Source organism: Onychomys torridus, chromosome 5, assembly GCF_903995425.1.
Source record: "Onychomys torridus chromosome 5, mOncTor1.1, whole genome shotgun sequence".
Lineage (NCBI taxonomy): Eukaryota > Metazoa > Chordata > Mammalia > Rodentia > Cricetidae > Onychomys > Onychomys torridus.
In genome coordinates, this window is record NC_050447.1 from 9,330,354 (window position 1) to 9,351,645 (window position 21,292).

The following is a 21,292-nucleotide window of genomic DNA, read 5'->3' on the forward strand; positions in this document are numbered from 1 at the left end:
TTAACAAGATGCAGTCTTTAAAAAAAAAAAAAGGCAGGATCCTATTAATGAAGCTTTTAAGTATTCTTAATAAGAATAAATTACCATCTATAGAAGAAAGATTTCAAAAACTAATAATCAAGTGTAATTTGGAACTATTTTTGAATAAAGAACTTGATTAAGCCAATTTCTCAAAAATTACAAGAAGTATTTTGTCATGTGATTTTTAAAATTAGTTCTTAAATTTTTAAGCAAAAAGTATGTGATTTAAGTGAAGTTCTACTTCCAAGTACTTTCAAAAACAACAGTGACTTAGGCAAATGAGATTAAGATGCTTTTTTTAACAAGTAATTAATTATTTATTGGCTGCTAGGAAGCACTCTGTTTCATCTATGCCTTCTGTGAGGATATACTAAACATATGTTCATTAAATATTTTATAATATTCCACTTTCTTAAAACATCATGACAAATAGATATCACGACTCACAGCTTACCTATCTTGACGTATTTTCAGCTTAAACTGCTCTTTCAGACAGTGACTCATCTTGTAATAATGTTCATACACTTCCCAGCTAAACAACCACTTTATTCTTCCTAGTACATGGGCCTCATTCACTGTGTGTTAGTGCAGTTTAAAGTCAGGCTCGAACCTGTGGATATAACCCATTTAAATACCCAAAGACCCTGACAGTCAAAAGACATTCTTCAAATTTTCTTTCAGAGATGACTAAAATCTGACTTCATAACATTAACTTCATGTAGAAGGAAAAAGTATTGGGACATGTATATTTGATAAAAAAATAAATAATTAATTAAAAATTCAGAAAAATGTTTTTGTTGAATGTAATGTATATGTGATGTCAACAGGAGCTTCACAAGAACATGTTGAAGGTCTTGGTAAACATGAAATTAGGTATAAGTGGCAGTTCTGTTTGGTACAGAATGTATCATCACCACAGGAATTTCTCTTGTGCCAGGCAAACCCTGATCTAGAGAAAACACCCAAGATTTGTTTTCCATATTCTTGATTCCTATGTAAATGGAATTTTACAGCAGGCATGTTGAGTTTCTTTGTTCATTGAACATAATGATATTTGTAAATTTCCGGTTGATATCAAAACTTACTTGTGGTTGCAAGTTTTATTAGTCTGAGTGTTTAATTCCAATTTCTTTTAATTGCAGGTTATTTCCAGTGTGGAGCTATGATGAAAAATGCAACTATAAAACTAAAAAAAATCAAATCACATCAATGTAGCTCTAAGTGCAGCTGCTGAGCTGTGTCTAAGCATACCTGAGCTGAAGACATTTCCCTACTGCATCCAAAGTTCTTATGGTATTTGGCATCCCAGAAAGAAAAAATGAGAAGCTAAGTATCTCTACATCTAAATTACTTACTTTTCTACCTTAGGGAAGAAGGAGTTTGTTTGGCTTCTGGTTTTGGGGGAATACAGTCTATCATGGTAGGAAGGCACATGGCAGTATCCCAGCCATACTCAGGAAGCAGCTAAGAGGTGAATGTTGGTGGGTGTCAGGCTTTCCTGCCCTTTTAGTCCTATGGTCAGCCCACACACCTCACATTTAGAGTGGGCCTTCGCTGCTCCTCAGCTCATCTCCTAGGTGACTCAAATGCACTCAGGTGGACAATCACAGTTAACCACCCAATGACCGGGTACAGAAATCTCTGTTGTTGTAACCCTTTTAGTTGCTGCAGGGTTGATCCCAACATTTCCCTGAAGAGTAAATGTTCAGCCCTTGTTCACTCATTTATTAGCCATTTGTGTACCTCCTGTGGGGATTATGCCCACTGGCTTTCTCTCTCTCTCTCTCTCTCTCTCTCTCTCTCTCTCTCTCTCTCTCTCTCTCTCTCTCTCCCCGAGACAGAGTTTCTCTGTGTAGCTTAGCGCCTTTTCCTGGAACTCACTCGGTAGCCCAGGCTGGCCTGGTACTCACAGAGATCTGCCTGGCTCTGCCTCCCAAAGGCGTGCGCCACCACTGCCTGGCTTTTTCTCTCTTTTTACTTGAATTATAAAACTTATTTATGTTCTGAAGAAAGTGACATATGTCGAATGTTTATGTTAAGACTTTTTTTTTTCCAGAAGCCTGCCTATGTCTTTTTTGTTTCTTTTGTTTTGGTTTGGGGTTTCATGTTGTTCTGTTTGTTTGATTGTTGTTTTGTTTGTTTGTTTGTTTTGTGATGAGGTAGGTTCCCTGGCTGTCTGGGAACTCATTCACCTAATAACCAAGATAGCCTCAAACTCAAAGAGATGTGCCTACCTCTGCCTCCTCTGTGCTGGGATTAGAGGCCTGAGCCATGATGCCTGGCTTCTATTTATTGTCTTAACGGTGAACACTCACGAGCACATGGTTTAGTTTTGTTGAATTTTGGTTGGAAGTTTTTTGTTTTACAGCCATTGACTTCTGAGTCACTTCAGAAAGCTTTGCTCAACAAAAGTAGTGAATATGTTACTATAAAACCTCTGGAAGATTTTCTTTTTAATTTTAGCTTTATATCCAAAACTATAATTCATCTCAAAGTGTTCTTTGTTTATGATATGAGATGATCTTTTTTCCCTTTTTTTAAACTTTTTTAAAAATTATATTTGTGTTTTAATTTTACACATCAGCCATGGGTTCCCTCTGTCCTCCCCCCTCCTGCCCCCACCCACACCTTTCCCCAGCCCCTCCCCTCCATTCCCATCTCCTCCAGGGCCAAGACTCTCCTGGGGATTCATTTAAACCTGGTGGATTCAGTACAGGCAGGTCCTGTCCCCTCCTTCCATGCTGAGCATGTGTCCCTGTATAAGCCCAAGGTTCCAAACAGCCAGCTCATGCACTAAGGACAGGTCCCGGTCCCACAGCCTGGATGCCTCCCAAGCAGTTCAAGCTATTCAATTGCCTCACTTATCCAGAGGGCCTGATCCAGCTGGGGGCTCCACAGCCTTTGGTTCTTTTCTTTATAAATAAGAATAAACGGTATTTTGAGCACTATTATTGAAAATGTGTTAGTTTCTCCATTGAATTGCTTTGCTATTCCAGTTTAAAGCCATTTGCTTTGGCAAATGCAAGTCTGTTTCCACATTCTTCAAAACATTTGAAGCCACGACCTTGTCTCCAGTACAAGGTCTGGTCATGTATGGTTTCCTGAATTTTTCTCCTCTGTGACTCCTGCGACTCTGACGGCTGGAGGGTGACTGTCATCACTTTCTGCTCACCCTTCTCACCACGTGTCTCAATCCTCTCTGACATCATCACATCTCAGCAGGTCACATATGTACATGCCACAGAAGAGCCTTGTTGACTGTCCTCTCTCATAGCAACTCCAGACTACTGCTATCTCCCCTTCCGGGTCATGCCTGGATCGTGGGAGAGTGCCTCTCAGCTCTTTTGTGCTGACTCCCACCTGCCTCAGACAGGAGTCTCTTCCCAGAGCTCTCACAGTTCCCTGACTTGTCCTTAGGCTTCCCAGGGAGGGCTAGTGAAGTCGTGTATTAACATGGTCAACAGCGTAGTGCCCCCCATATACTGAATGCTTGGGGTTTCTAAAGGATTTTCCAGGCTTACTTACTTAAAAAAATAATACTTGGAAGTCCAGTTTTCCTATCATGTGTGGCAACTTCTTCCCTGCCATTTTACAGAAGATGGAAGTAAGTAAGTGCTGGTTCCATGTAGCAAACTCACCACAAGAGTTATGTGCTGTGAAAGAAATGCCCAGAGTAACAATCTGACTGCTGAGCTGTGTTAGCACTGTTCTCTTAGCTATGTGACTGCAGATCATAGACGCTAAAAAGTGCCAACAGTAGGAGCCTTCTGTACACGACACTACGGGTTCACCATTGGACAGTGGACATATCCTCAACAATCACGCCTAGTGTACTAATTTAAACAGCAATGTAGTATAGATGCATCGATAGGGAAGAGTATATGGTGGGATTGGGGTCAAATAAGATGAAAAATTCTCCTCCACTGGTAAAAATAATCAATAGAGAAAGTCTAGAACTAAAAAATCAATAAAGGCAGATGGATCAAGTGTAGGTCAGGGCATTGCACTTGTCATTGGTCTCATGAAGTAAAATCATGCCTATGAAGGATTTGGATTAAAATCAGGACACATATTTAACAGAGCAGAACAGGTGTGTGTGTGTGTGTGTGTGTGTGTGTGTGTGTGTGTGTGTGTGTGTGTGTGTGTGTGTGTGTGTGTGTGTGTGTGTGTGTGTGTGTGCGTGTGTGTGTGTGTGTGTGTGTGTGTGTGTGTGTGTGTGTGTGTGTGTGTGTGTGTGTGTGTCCCCTCTGAGTCGTTGCATGGTCTTCTTTTCTCCTGGATGCATTTTGTACCAAAATATAATTTCTCAGTTTTGAATAATGGTGAGATGTTAGCACTTCCATTTTAAGTAAGGGAGGGAGAGCCATCCGCAGGGAGAAAACAGCCTCATGAATAGGCTGAAATGCACTTCTTTTTGTAATAGCAGCTCACAAGTTTACATAATCACAGCAATAGATTGCGCCAAATAAATGCTCTTTCTAATACACCACGCAGGTAAAAACAGCATTAGGAGCAACATTTCTGAGGGAAATAAGTCATAATGTTAGAGGGAAAGGCACACAGTAAAGGGAGAGGACAGCTCAGACCTGTGTGGCTTACTGGAAATAGCCGCTAAATGGGCTGTGAAAAATGAGAAGCCCAAGGCGAAGGTAGGGTGGTTTATTCGATGGACTTACTTGGGATCTTCTGGTATAGCCAAGCTTTAGTGAAGCTCTATTTCTCCCTCATCTCAAAGTATAAGTAAAAGACTGCTAGCCTTTCCTCCCCTTCTTCCATGGATTCTCTGATTTCCAAGGGAGTGACCTGATAGAGACCTCCAGTTTAGACTCTCTTTTTCTGCATAATGTCTAGCTGAGGGTCTCTGCACCCACTCCCATCCTCTGCTGGAGGAAGCTTCTCTGACAAGTGGACACGGCACTGATCTGTGAGCATAGTAAAACATCATTAGGAATTCTTTCTTTCTTTCTTTCTTTCTTTCTTTCTTTCTTTCTTTCTTTCTTTTCTTTTCTTTTCTTTTTTTCAGTCATGTTTGGTTCTACCCTAGGTCTCTGGGTTATCGAGCCTATGGTTGCTGGCCATCTGAGCAGTGTAGGACATGGGCTCCCTCTTGAGTTAAACCAAACATTGGCTGGCCACTCCCCCACCCAAGTTCTGCGCCACCACTGCCCCAGCACATCTTGCCCACAGGACAGATTGTAGATCGAGGGTTTTGTGGCTGGGTTGGTGTCCAGGTTTCTCTGTCTGTAGTCTGCAGAGTACCTTCCCACACCAAAGAGACTAGAACTTAGGGGTGAAAGCTCCAGGCCTGCACAGGCTCAACTTCTCTACCTTCAATGAGCTGTGTGGAACTCGTCATCAACAATGCAGCCCTGCTTTCAGTTTTCAGAGAGCAACCCTCTGTCCGTCCTAGCATCAGCCTGGAAGACACCAGGAGAACATGGTCCACTGAATCAACTAAGCAGGGCTCTCATGGGCTCATAGAGACCTGAAGTGGCAAGCACGGGGCCTGCATGGGGCTGCACCAGGTCCTCTGAGTATGTTCTATGACCATTAGCTTTCTTGTGGGACAGTGGGAACAGATGTATCTCTGATTCTTTTGTCTGCTCTTGAGATTCCCTCCCTTCTATTGGGTTGCCTTCTCTAGCCTCGGTATGAGAATTTTTAAAATTTTCTTATTGCACCTTGTTTTATCCTGTTTGACTGTCATTTTTTGGAGGCCTGATCTTTTCTGAAGAGAAAAAGGAAGGGGAGTAGATCTGGGGGAGAGGTGAGGAGCAGAGGGAGAGGAAACTGTGGTTGGGATGGACTGTATGAGAGATTCCATTGTCAACAAAAATACAACAAAAGATTGAAACTTTTTTGTTCTCTTCCTGTTCTCACACACACACACACGTGAAGGTGGAGATTAGCGGGCAATCTCCAGTGTAGGAAGTTCTCATCTTACCTCTTGTTTGAGACAAGGGCCCTTGCAAACCACTGTGGATGCCAGGTGAGCTGGTCCACGAGTTTCTGGGGCTTTTCCTGGCCGTGCCTCCCATCTTGCCACAGCAGTGCTGGTACTACAGGTGTGCACAGCCATGTCTAGATATCCTGAGTTTGGGGACGATGCTTGCAGAGTAAGTGCTTCCCCCACTGACCATGTCATCAGCCCCACATTACCTTTTAAACTTTAAAAAATAATCTCCCCATTTGCTGGATCACACACAGAAGTGCTTTAGAAAAAAGCAAATACTTGTTAGCTGTTATCTGAACTACATCCTTTCAGGCATAAATGATTCACCACTTAATTCCATTTAATTCCTTCTTACCTCTTCATACTTCAGAGGAAATTTGGTAAGAAATGAGATGCCCTTATTTATTTTTCAGGATTTTCCTACATACCTATTGCTAACTTTTCCTTTCTACTCAGTATGTAACTTTCTTTACACATGAAAAACACTTGGGGCTGATACAATGAAAGTCATGACCAGAAGCTCCTGGGTTTGAGTAAATTTCTTTCTAAGAGAAGTTAATACATTTTCCACTTGAGCATGCTTTCTTATATGAGAACTCTAGGCATAAATTTCCTTAGAGCCATATGCCATTATTAAGTGAGGGTCCAAGGAACTGCATCCTCTTTCCATTTAGAATATAAAGAAAGTAAAATTAAACCCCAAACTTTGGCTATAGAGACTGAGTTTGTAGGTATCTGGAGTATTTGGTGCTCTTAAGACCAGGTCTGAATATCTTCTGCTTAACTAAATATTGTTAGTTCTGCTCAGAAGATGATTGTGAGTCATTATGTGGATGCTGAGACCCAAACCCAAGCCCTCTGCAAGAGCAGCAAGTGCTCCTAACCTCTGAGCATCTCTCTAGCTAAGATGTCAATTAACATCTAACTCAGTTACACTCAAAGCTAAGTGTACAGAGGATTCCTAGCTGAGAAAAAGGCTGGAAAGCTTTGGAATATGCCTCAGATGGAAACAGAGGGTATTGTAAGCCTTAGACAAAGAACATAGGACCAACTCTAACCAGATGCTGACTAGAAAGATCCTAACAATTAGCAGACACAACTGTGGATCAGGCTAGTTGATCTAGTGGAGAGTTGGGGCTATTTCACTCTAGTGGAGAGAAAGACAACCCTCTAACATTTTCTAAATATAAAGCCAGGGGAGGTATAGACCTTCAGAAATATAAGAAGACAAGGAAGGTCCCATTCAACACTGATGTGTCCTTAAATATATACTTTTTTTTTTTTTTTTTTTTAAGAGATGCATGTATCTTTAGGAAGGGCTTACCTCAGGGTACTCACTCAGGTATACACTTCATAGCTACAAGTATAAAATAGGGTACAATGATATTAAAAGAACATTTTAGTAATAAAGTATATTTGATTGACATGGTAAACTATAGTAATCAATCTATGGCTCACAATAAAATTTAAAATACCACAAAATATTTCGTGTTTAAAATTTTAGAAAATAGTGAAAAGATGTGCTAAAAGTATTTATCTCTAGGAGATAACTCTATATGTACAATATTGAGGGTTTTATTCATTAGACATGGAATTATCTAGTCTCCCATCATGAACATATAGCGTGTCTATAAAAGTGAAGGACAGTTTTAAAGAAGAAAATGATCGTGTCAGTGATGATGATGAGCATAGCCGTGTTTAAATCAGAGAACAAGGAAAGTGTGGACTTGGCACTCCCCAACACCCCAGTCAGTGAAACTTCTGTGAGTCTTCAGTGCTTTTAAAGTATATATTTCCTACTTTAACATTTCCCATTTTGATCCTGTGCTATTTATCACAACCTTCAAATAAGCTAAGGTTGGAGATTTATGGATTCATTATCTGCTCCTTTAGTTACAAGAGCAATGGGATGCCAAAGAGAGAAGATTTCCCTGAGACCACCTTCCTAAAATCTCATGTGTTTGGGAAAACAAATTATGCCTGCTTGAGATGACTCGATCATCCTTGCAGGTTACATGATAATGTGGCACCGGGAGTGTTTTTGCCATTGGCTAGGGAGAATGGGTGACCAGTTCTTACAAGGGTAGAAGGTTCTTGGAGACCTCGGAGCAGATATGTCTTAGACTTACTTTTCTTGAGTAAACGAAATTTGATGCTGTAAAGGGGAAAGAAAGGAGCTAATGCAATCCGGAGTGCGGAGAAGGCGTTGAGAAGTGGAGAGATGGGGTTAGCAAGCGTAAGTCAGACACTGACGCTTTCAGATCCAGGCTGACTATATTGCTGTTGCATTTCCAGGACAGTCTTAAGTTTTAAAATTTGTTTCAATAATTCAAGTCCTTATAATTCTTCCTGATTTTTCCTATGATGTCCATTATTTGCTACTCTAGTGCAGTTTAAAGCTGACCCGTTTGACCATTTCTAGGTAACATAAGTCACCTTTCAAACTACTAATTAGAATTGTGTAAAGTATAATCAAACATCTTTTCTTAGATATACAATAACATTCCAGAAACCCCAAGGTAAAATATACCTTCATTCAAGGATGTTGTACTAGAGCATTGTGATAAAAAAAAAATGGGTAGATTTATGTGATAAGGATAAAAGTGGAGATTTGAGTGTGTGTGTTAGTGTGTGTCTGTGTATTTGTGTCTGTGTGTCTATGTGTATGTGTGTGTGTCTGTGTGTGTTTGTGGGGGTGTGTTCTGTGTGTATGTGCATGTATGTGTGTGTGGAGGAGGTGTCTGTGTGTGTGTGTGTGTGTGTGTGTGTGTGTGTGTTTGTGTGTGTCTATATGTATATGTGTGTGTCTGTGTGTGTTTGTGGGGTTGTCTGTGTGTATATCTGTGTGTCTGTGTGTGTTGGGGAGTGTCTGTGTGTATGTCTGTGTGTGTGTGTGTGTGTGTGTGTGTGTGTGTGTGTGTATACTCTCTTTTCTTTGGGATAGTAACATAAACACTATGTAGACACTCCAGGGATGCATGGGCCTTTAAATATATTCTTTCCATACTCTATGGCTTAATGGAATCTTCTGTTGTGTCTTTTATCTTAACAGGGAGATTTCCTCTCTCCATTGGCCTTGACACTGCCTGGGATTCAGAAGATGAGTTGAATTAAAACATTCAAATCAGAAGGACCAGAGACCATAGCTCACCACACAAAGTGCTACACTGAGTCCCAGGGGAGCCAGATTCATGATAGAAAATCTGTTAATATGGTATTGCTGTCCACTGTCTTCCTCAGACACACATTGTTTTCACAAACCCCTTTGGGTGAGAGGGCACTGCCTGGAACTTCTGTAGTAAATCCAGACTTTCTGACAGGACCCTTCAAAGGAAATGTAGGTAACACAGACATCCAGTGGTTGTACAGGAAATGGCTGCAATAGCTAGAGTGACCCAAATATGTGAAGTGACAAGACCCCTGACTATCCAGGTCCTTTCATATGGACTTTAAAAAATACTGGGAGAAGCTTAGTATTTTATGAAAGACCAATGTGGCCTAAAAATGTCATTTGAATCTTTCAGAACTGTGTGTGCAATGTCAGAAAGAATATAAGCTACACTCAGAGACTACCTGGCATGTCCATAGTAATGCCCCCTTGATAATTCCTTTCAGAATACAACCTTCACTTTGAGTGAGCTGAGAAATTCCCTGGAAGATTGCTGGAGACCAATCTATGTGGACACTGCCCTCCTTTTTAGACACCAGCTGTCACCTCTTTTAGCTCTTCAGGATGTGGCTTCTGGGGCCCTAAAGAAAAATCACCTGAAGTAACAATTTTGTTACTAAGTTACTTGGGGAAACACTACACAGAAAAATGCCAACTTACTAGGTTTTAAGGAAAATGGTGATGAAGAAAATAATAAATAATTTTGCTCTTTCTCTGGGAGAAAGCAGTACATGAGGTACTTGAGGTCAAAGATCATATTTTATTTTCTACAGAGGGAACCTAAGATGAGAGCACTAAGCACTGAGCAGGATGCTTCTGTTTTTTTTCCTCTGCACGAGGGGGTGAGTGAGTACAGAGTACAAAGACACAGTGCCCAGGAAGGGAATCGAGGACAGGTGCAATTGCTAAGAGGAGAATTCCAGAGCTCCACATAAAATTCATGGGCTAATACTCAGCACCCATCTGTGTCACCTCCTTCAGGAGCCGTGTTCTGTCTTCCTTTGGCTTCTTATGGCCTCTCTAACATGCCCGTGAACACAGATCTACCAATGTGATGTGACGAACCACTCTACAAAGCTAGATGTTAGCTTATACTCCTCCTCTGTCACGTGTAATTGCAAGCACAGTTGCTACTGTCATGGAGTAGACGGTCTACTTCAGAAGGGAGGACAGTTATAAAACAAGGGAGATGCTGTGATGAGAGCCCTAGAGGAAATTGGTCCAAATAAGTTTATGATAAACCAAGGTACCCACAGAGTGTAGTCAGAGATGTAAACTACACTTTGTCCTCTTCAGATTCAACGAAGCACACGTCTCAAACTGCAGTTCAGCAATCCAACTTCCTAGCAGTTTTGAGCCACCACAGTAAACCAAGTGACCCTGTAAAAGGGGAGCTGGGGGTGTGTATGATGTGTACAGAGACTGCTAAGGCTGGAGTTGAGCCTACTTCTATGCCACCTCCTGTGGTGCCCTGCAGTCCTATTAGACTCATGCTTTACATATGACTCTGCTGCCTCACTCCCACTGTGTCCTTGAACTCTTACATATTCATAGTGCACATGATATTTACAGAGGGGAGAATTTGTCCTTTTAAATTGACAAAGCTTTTCCTATAGTTGGAGTTTTCCTGCCTGGCCCAGTCAGGACAAATCTCTCTTACCTGCCAGTCCCACAGTCGCTCAGACCCAACCAAGAAAGCACACAGAAACTTACATTGTTTAGAAACTGTATGGCTGTGGCAGGCTGCTTGTTATCTACTTCTTCTCTCTTAAATTAACCCATTTCTGTTAGTCTATACTTTGCCACATGGCTTGTGGCTTACTGGTGTCTTTACATGTTGCTTTTCATGGCGGTGGCTGGCGGTGTCTCTCTCCAGCCTTATACTTCCCAGAATTCTTTTCTCTCTTGTCCCGCCTATACTTCCTGCCTGGCCACTGGCCAATCAGAACTTTATTTACACAGAGCGATATCCACAGCACTTCCCCTTTTCTTTTTTTTTTTTAAAGGAAGGTTTTAACTGTTACTTAGTACAATTACATATAACAAAACAATTATCAAGCAAGAATTACAGTTACAATATTAAAGAAGATATCCTATCTATCTTATATTTGTGAGTCTAAGGTTTTATATCTAACTTATCTTTTATCATAATTGAGGAAATTATAACTATCTAGTCTTCAACCACATCAAAGACCTCAGAAGGATATAATATTACCTGAGGACTGGGAGAAGGCTGCAAGCAACTTTCAGGAGTTTTGCAGGGTAGACAGAGACAGCTGGTAGCCTGAACAGTCACCTAATGTTCCTTTGTAAAGTTGGGGCATTTGTCTTCAGCCCACAGGGCTAGAGTCTCTCGGTCACTTCTCTCAGTGTCCTGTAGAATGTCTGGCAGTTTCCTCTGTGAAGCAGGAACCTGCAGGACCATTTTGTCAAGCAAAGTTTAGTGGTCACCTTTCTGTGGGTCCTGCATGTCCAGTCGATCAAGCAGTCCAGGCAAGAAGAGTTCCTTGTCCAAATGGCTATTTTTGTCAAGGTGAAGATAAACTCCATATGAAGTGTCTTCAATGCCCATCCTCCTCTCTGAAGTAAAACGGTGCTGCCAGGAGCAGACATGTCTCACTTTCCAGAAAGTCTAAATTTTAAAAATATTTTAAATGCCATATTCTGTAGGTCTTTGAAGTATTTGAAGATTACCTATCTATTTGAAATATCTCTATGTATATGTAGAAGACTTAAGTAACATGGCTACAAATATGATTATCATAGATGACTAATTATTAATCTATTTTTAATTATCCATTACAATTTAAAATGAGCTATGCAAACGTAATACCTTAAACATGAGTAGAAATATGCACACAGTATAACAAAATTAACTTTAAGTTTGTATCAATAGACTAAAATCTATACCAATGTAAAACATTTTAAACAAGTTGTTGCTCTTTAGAAGTAAGTTCATTAATCTACCCTTTCATCCTATTATATCTATATCATATCCCCTTTTTATCTTTAGAAAAAGATTGCATTTATAATCAACCTGTTTTAAATAAAATAGTGGTTTTTCTCTGTCCCACACCAGAGGGCTCTTCTGATTTGGGACACAAGAATCTCTTAACCTTTTCTTTTAGCAATATGTCTGGATTTAGAGAAGGAGTGAGCCAATTCCATCTCCAAAGCCAGCTGGGAATTTGGGCGTAGTTTCTCTTACTACTTCCTGCTGGAGGGGGGCGCTGTATCTTTTGGGGACATAAAGAAAATTTTAGGATTATGGAGTAGTCCGTGAGGATAAACCTCTGAGCCAGTTGCCTTGAAACCATTCTGGATGTCAGATCATCTGGGCCATGGTGTCATCAGAGACCTTTCAGGTGGTCTTGGCTGATCAAACCTGATGTATCTTAATCTGGAACAAATCTACAGCCTCTGGCTTTCTGTGGAAACATAAGCAGAGACTCTTTTCCAAAGCAACATATCTTTATATCCAAATTTTGAAGTCAAAGTACCTTTAAAATTTACATATTTGTTTAACTCAACAGCTTTTACGATCAAATCTTTTTTTGTGGTTAAAAATCCCAAAGACAACATAAACCAGATTCTCTGTGTAATATCCATCTTTGTAAGACTGAAACACCACTGTGGCTGCTGGCTCCGCCCACCTCAGCTTCCCAACATGGTGGTGGTACAGTTTACCACCAGCTCTGGGTCTAGAAGCAGTTCTATCAAAGCAGTATATAGCCCAGAAACTTTTTTTTTAACTCGCAAAGGCTAAATCCACCACGCAGCAGAGTAAAGTACCACTTGTAGATTCCTCATTCCAGCCACACTGCAGGTCAGACACACATGCCAGGAACCCGCCATAGTAGCTCAAACCAGCAGGCTGCCACTAACTTGAGAGAAACAACTAGTAAGCTGTTTTTAGCTCCGTTTTAGAATCTTTTTTCTCAGGTTTTAGGTGGAAACTCTTGCCCCACGTTGGGTGCCATTTGTACTTGGAGTTTTCCTGCCTGGCCCAGTCAGGACAAATCTCTCTCTTACCTGCCAGTCCCACAGTCGCTCAGACCCAACCAAGAAAGCACACAGAAACTTACATTGTTTAGAAACTGTATGGCTGTGGCAGGCTGCTTGTTATCTACTTCTTCTCTCTTAAATTAACCCATTTCTGTTAGTCTATACTTTGCCACATGGCTTGTGGCTTACTGGTGTCTTTACATGTTGCTTTTCATGGCGGTGGCTGGCGGTGTCTCTCTCCAGCCTTATACTTCCCAGAATTCTTTTCTCTCTTGTCCCGCCTATACTTCCTGCCTGGCCACTGGCCAATCAGAACTTTATTTACACAGAGCGATATCCACAGCATTCTCCCATGGTGAGTTACCCCTATAATGGTAAATTTATTGTTCGAATTTGTTGTAAATGCAATAAATTGTTAGTCATTCTTGCAATGGTTTCTGTAGAGTTCAGTTATTTCTGGAATCAAAGTTTACTCTGCTGCCCAAATGTATGACTTATGAACAATCATTGGCTTCATCATTGCCATCCAATAGCACAGTCAACACTTGTATCCTTACTTCGCCAATAACATATTTATCATAACAAAAACAATGATTGTTTTCTAAAGGAAGTGTACTTCAGGATCTGTGTTCTCCAGATGGCTTGGAATCTGTTGTACTTTACTTTCAATGGTCACCCACAAGCATTTGAAAGAAGTTGCAGGTTTGGGCTGGTACCCATCCACACATAGCTGTGAATTCCAGGGAGAGCTCAGAGACTTACATGCATCACCTCTTGATGTATGCCAAGCTCCGGGGTGCTCAGGGAAGAGTAGTCATTTTGTAACTAATGTAAATTGCAGTGCCTGTGTGTAGCTCTGTGATTCGAAGTGACATCCTATTAAAGGTGTTCCTGACACAAACAGGATTGGATGGTAAGAGGAGAATTAAACAAGAATTATACTTGGCTGGTAACCTTAGACTAACCATCTTGAAGAAAAGCACAACCACCTCTTTCTTTCCAATTCTTTTTACATCATGATATATTCACTCAAGTAACACCTTTGGAAATTGCAATTTATAAATCAGCACCACTATTTTATATCTTTCTTTGTTTGCTATTATCTGTTAAGACTTTGTCAATGATGAAAGTGTTGTAGTAGAGTCAGATTAATATTCCATGCTAGTTGTGACCTTAGTGTTTTCTTAATTCAAAACAACAGCTAACAAGTGGCCCTGCTTTTGTGACTCAATGATAAGAACATGGACTCTTTCATTAGCCAGCTCAGTAAAATAAACAGAATGAAGAAATAATCTAAACCATGACCTATTCCAAAGCATGCAGTCTCCCTGCTTTCCTAACACTTAATGAGCTACAGTGCAAAGGAAGCCATTTGGTGGACTTGACTGCAATGCAGCCCCCACATGTTTGATTTCTGACTGAAGGTCACAATGAAATGAGAGGTGCTGAGGGTCATACTGCCATTCAATAAAAATTGGTATGAACAATGTAAGCAGTTAAATTCTGCAGTAGTTGTGGGGTAAAAATATTGCAGTTATCATTAAAAGGACATGGACAAACTCTGGCATACAGCAGAGCTTTAAAATGAGTTGGGAGGAAGAGCAGGACTAGGAGAATATTGTATTCACAGTAGAAGATGACAATATATAGCTAGTGCAGGAAAGTGTTGAAGGAGGAATGGGCAAGAGAAGGGGCAGGGGCCAGGCCGTCATAAAGGCAAGATTCTGCTAGCAGTCAGCAAATGCACCAAAAAGAACGGCATCTAGTTACTTGTTATGGAAGACTATCAGTGAACACTGAAAAGGGGGAACATTTGCCATTCTGATTCTGCTTGAAACCAGGCATTGCTTAAACAATTCCTCTAAGGAAATTCTGGACATAATGGTACTGCACTGGTTTTCAACCTGAGACTATCCCCAGGAAGACAAAGTCTAAGTCCTGCACTAGGGGCACAGGAAACACAAAAGTTGAGTCAATGACAGGGTTGGGAAAGAAGTCACCTACTCAAGACCTGCACCTCACATCTAACTTAACTCAAACAGTCTTGCTAATCAGTAATTTCACTGCACTTTGTGATATGTTAAAATGCACGGGACAAAATGGTTAAGTGACTTAGCCAGAATAAGGTGACTAAGATCCCTGGATGACATCTGTCTAGACATAGCTATGAATTCCTGAAGCAACTCAAGAGACAAATGCTCTTTGATGTCAAATTTCATGATACCCATTCTTCTTAAAAGTGTAACCTCAGAACCTGCTACCAGCACTATGCCTAAGGGAAATTGTTAAGATTGTGAATTTTAATAGGATCCTTGGTCACACATTATACAAGTAAATTTTGCAAAGGCACTGTTACCTGACTCCTTGGCTTAATTTGAAGGTCTAGGAATTCCTAGAGGCATTCTTTTCTTTAGATGTATTTTATTTTATTAATTATTTCATGTGTGGATATGTGGGCATAAAAAAATGCAATGGGTGTGAGTGTGTATGCTTGAACATAGGCTAGAAGTGGGTGTTGGAAGCCCTGGAGCAGAAATTATAGGCACTTGTGAGCTCGGTTCTTAGAACTAAACTCAGATTCCCAGCAAGAGCAGTGCATGCATTTAACCGTTGGGCCGTCTCTCCAGCCTCCTAGAGGCTCTCTTAAACTCTCCTGAGTCATGGGAAATGCTACAGATCAGATGAGGGTCTGGACTCATTTCTGAAAAGGACTTTATGAGCATCTGCACATGGCTATGCACAGTTATATTACTCTCTGAGAGGGGGTGACCTCCTAAATCCTATGCATGGTCAATCTAGCCATGTGTTGCCTCCATGCTAACATGTTTCCTGAGAAATGATGAAGGCAGAGAACTCAAAACAAGCATGGAAAAATGTATTACATGTAAACTCTTTTATAAATGGCAATCAGAATAATTGTTTAAATTTAGGCAAATCATGTATGTGGGGATGGGGTGGGAAGGAAATGTTAGTACTAGCATAGTTTCCACTAATGATTATTGGTACACAGCCATCAGAAAGACAGATGGATTTTGAGTCAGTTTTATATCTGTTCCTAACTTCTTGACAGTGTGCCTCCCTGAATCCAACACCTGAGGCTTATGTCACTGGTCCTTGTGGCCACAGATTGCAAATATTAATTCAACAGAGCACTTCCTATGTTCTTTTTTAAAAGTACAGTCAACATGACTAAGATATGAAGTGAATACCCAGGGACCAGAGAATCCTCTGGAATGCCAATATCCTTCTGAATGCCAGTCAGATGCCTCAGATGGCTATGATATCACAATTAGGAAGAAATGAGACTTTTTTGCATCCAAAGTTAGCAGTCATTGCTAACAAGGGGTGTTCTGTTTGGCAAATACACTCTCTGACCAAAACAAAGAATCTATCAAAAGCCATTCAGGTTAAGAGCAAGTGGACAGTGTCCCTGTAGCCATTTAGACAGAAGCCTGTGGCTGCCAGCATGCTATGGGGGAGAGGTGTGTGGCTGGCTTATTCTTCCCATAATGCACTGAAGAACCAGGCCAAGTTCCCCCTAAGAGAATGACCATCAAGTACATGCCCTGTGATTGCTGTTCAGAACTGAGTGCTTTGTAGAAGTTGTAATACTCTGGGGTTTTCATACCTTGACAACCCCAGGGACATCAACGGCTGGTGTTCTTGTGAGATATAGAGTGAAAATCTTCTCAGATGAAATGTTTGAAGCCATGCTATTAATAATGCTGTGTCTAGCAGCTGCCTTTATTTATTCATAAATATAGTTCAAACATAGTCCTTGTCAAAGGAGAGAATTTTTCTTTTACTGTATAAAGGTAATTATTTCAGGTTGGATAAACTTAATGGTGCATTTACCATGTGGGAAGAGCAAAGAAAACACCAGAATAGAATTATATAAAGAAATAATGTAAAAATATGAACTTAAAAGTTATTTTGATCTCTTGAATCTGACACAATTTCCCACCCCTGGGTATTAAACTCATATTTATTTAAAAAGAAATACAAGTGGCAATAAGACATAAATACATGCACAGATGAATTCAGAATACCAGGGAGTTTCTTGATGGATTGTTTTTTTTTTTGTTGTTTGTTTGTTTGTTTTTTACATATCACTGACAAAAGTCAAATATTTCCAAGGCTGTTTCTCTTTGAATCAGTGCCCAAGAGAGACAAACACTCTCTCGCCAAAAAAAAATAAATAAATAAAAAATAACATAGATGAAAGTGCTCTGTGAACTTTAAAGAATCATACATGTATAAAAGAAGTATTATTATTGCCATCTGCCTGGTACATCCTGAGAAGATGGCTTACAGATACATTGGGAGCTTGACTTTATTAATTCATCTCAGGAAACTGAACTTGGCTGAGACCAGTGATTTTTAAATCCTTTGAAAAGGATGCTGCCTGGCATATAGAACCATTACTGCTTTGGCATCCTCATTTCTCCTGCAGGCTCTGTACTGTCACATACTGAGAGATCATTTTTTTCCTCCTTGGCCTCACCTTAAGCCCATCACATTGTATTTCTGCTAAGCCTTGCTGTAGCTGTCCTCAGTCTTATGTACTGATAACTTTACTTGGGATGCTCGTTCTCTCTCCCAGCCACGTCACCCTCCTCTCACTTCTCAATTCAACTGTTCCTAGTTGCCACTCCACGGGACTTCCTCTGCTTGGTTTATCTTGATCAGAATAATTAGTTTCCACTTATTAGTTTCCCTTATACCAAACAGTGTTCAGTGAAGTGTAATTTAGAAAATCTTCCTTTCAAAAAGCCTTCTTTGTCCCAAGATTTTTCCATAGCCCTTTTCCGATTCTGTAGAGCCCAATTCTCCACTGGCACAGGTGCCCCTGTGACTTACATGACCCACGTGCTGCATGTAACATGTCACCTTGAGTGATTACTTGCTGATATTGTCCATTTGGTGTTTCAAGGACTCATCAAAATTACAGAGATGGTGCTACCAGACAGTGATGGATTTTATGAACCTGATATTTATCTGTAGGGAGGCGTTGATTTAAAGTCTTTCTTTTGAACTAAGAATAACACATCTAATTGTTTTATGTTGCAATATGACTCCTCTTTCTCTAAGAAAGACAGAAAAGTCATCAGTGCAGCCCATGGAGACTTTTAACTCTCCATTACCACACTTTCCTTCCCATCTTTCGCTACGCTGGCCATTCTGGATTTTCTTTTGCCCTAAGAATACCCCTGTCCTTGCTGACTGAAGTGTTGTCTGTCACTCTTTGCACTTCCCTGACCCAATCCCTAATAATTGACAGCTCAGCTCACCTGTCACTTTCTCTAAGAGGTGATGTATGAATGAACACCTTGAACACACCTGTGTTCCTTGATATCCTTCATAGAATTGATGGAGACCAAATAAGACCTCAGATGATGGGTTTGATAATGAGATGCTTCTGCTGGTTGAAAAGCTCCTGAAGGCTGACACTGTGGCTTTCTTACAGCATCTGTCAAAACATTCACACAGAGTAGATTTCCAATAGCTGAGGTTCCAGTGTGACTGACATGTGAATTCCTAGTGGAAAGAGGTGATCACAACAGTAAAGGTAAATGACCTGGATAGGCTGTATTCCATGACAATAGTCCAAATATCTGACATTATTCCCAAAGGCTAAATTTAGCAGTTTTTAAATCTGCTTCTGTGTTACAACTGTCTCCTTATTTCCTTTAATTCCTGTTTCAAAATTGTGGGATGAAGAAATAAATTATAGGATAAAAGCATGTCTCTGTTTCATTAAGTTTTCTTCTGTGTTGTGTCAGGTAGAGTCCACAATTAGGACCAAAGGACTCATCACATAGCTAAACACCTTACATAACACATTCCTTAGGGAGAACACAATTCAGTCACTAGACACAATTAAGGAATATTGAACCAAATCTCTTGGAAATAGGATTTCCTCTGGGCAAAATATTCATCCATGGCAAGCATATGTTGAGTGTGATTTGCCTGTAAGTGCAGAGGGCTTCAGTCATAGCACAAGGTCACAGAAGAGAAGGAAGAGTGATGCACTCTTTCGGATTTCTTGTTGCTTGGGGACAGAAAGCAGGGAGCAGCACATTACTTGATTTTCATTTTGCGTATGTTGGTTTCATTTTATAAGTTATTGAATTTGATGGCCATAAACTACAACATCAAAACATATAATTCCCTCTTTACAACTAGAGCAACAACAGCAAAAGCAGGTAATTCTATTGATTCACTCTTCCCAGATAAAGAATGAGATTATATAAAATAGACTTGTAATTGGGTTATAAAAGTCTCTGGGCTCACAAATTATTTATTAGTTCTGCTTGTGTTCCCAGGCCCCACCTCATAGTCCTTTCACTTTATTGCCAAAGAGAATGTGCAGATAATATCCTCTCATACATCTTTTCTTTACTTGAAATAATAATAAAAGAAAAGCAAGAACGTATTTGTCAATGGGATGGTGTCTATCAATCTAATTTTTATTTGCCTTACCCTTACCTTGCCCATTTGCCATTTGATATATGATTTTGTGCTTCTTTCATTATAGGTAATATATGGCAAATATTTTCAGCAATTAGGGCGGTAGGTGAGATGTAAACATGGTATCTTCCAGAAAAATAATACTTCCTGGCCAATGGAAGTGTAGGAAGTGTGAACTTTGAAATAGAGATAAAAGATTGACCTAACAGCAGAAATATGAAAGGTTAAATTTAGATGGTGTTACATACTCACTTGATCACTTATGTTAACTGGAAGATGGTTGTATATGACCACTTCATCTCTTATGTCAAGTTAAAGGATTTTAATAAGTATAGACTTGAGTTTTCTAAAACCAGCTGTGCTGTCTCATTTCAGGGACTTTGAGTCCCAAAACATTCCAGATTTTAAAACCATCTTGTATTTGTTTATACAATGCAAGTGGGAAATTAGTCACTATAAAATACCATAAACAATGTGACTGGCATCTTGATCTCCCCTTCCTCAGACAAATAAATATTGGAGAGCGACCAATTTCTCTTTAACAATTAGATTGGAAAATTAAAGTTAAAAACGGCACATTTTCCCAAATTTTTAGCAATAGAAATGCTAAAATGCTTAGTAACTTAAGACAGTATAATAAAAAATATAGGTAAGAATTATAAAAGTTTATTAACATTTTTTAAGTTGCATATGAGTGTTGAATGCATGTGAGTATACATGTGTATGGAGTACCCTGCTTTATCTCGCCTCTCCACATGCTTCCTCTTTTTTTTTTTTTTCCATTTTTTAAACTTTCTTTTTATGTATTCTTTCTGTCTTTCAAATCATGCAGGTCAATCCTATTCATTTCCCTATTCTTTCATATCTGCCCTTTGCCCTTGTAATCCCCCCAAAAAATAAAATTAAATTTAAGACAAAAAAGAAGGAAAAATCTCAAAATGGAAGCTGTAGTGTGACACAGTGAATCACATAGTATATACCCTTTTGTCCATAGATCTTTACTTGCAAGTGTTCCATACAAAGAGTCATTGATATGGTTGAGGCCTCTGGTTTCTGCTACACTACCGATGCTGGGCCCTCATTGGAATCTTATTGGATATTCTGTTGTTGCCCTGTGTCTTGGAGATCCTGCAGCTTTGAGTCTGCAGGATCGGTCACCTTCACATGTTCCAGCAGATCATAGATTAGATGGATGTTTGGATGGGTCAACACATAACCCTGGTTCTGGGTCTGGATAATTGCAGGGTCTGCCAGCTCCCCCTCTTCCTCACCATCAGGGTGAGCTCTCCAGCATTGCTCCATTCTAGTTCACCCCTTGCTGCAATGAGCAAGGGGTGGGGTCAGTTCTCCTTCTTTCATTCCCTCAGGGTTGGCTCTCCCACACCTGGACCATCAAGGCCAGCTCTGCTGTGTTGCCCTGGCAATGTATAGGGGCCACTCTCCAGAGTGCTACGGCTGGTGAGGGGCAGGGACAGTTCTGCTCTTATCATCTCAGGGCCAGCTGTCCCACCCACCACAGTTGGCAAGGGGCAGTGGAGGAGGCCATGCCCCTCCTACCCCACTATATGGCAGTTAAGGGGCAGGGCCAGATCTTTCATACTCTCAAGCTCTCAGGTCCATTTCACCTGTACCTCTGTCAACGGGATCAGCTCTGTTGTGCTGCTCAAGTGAGG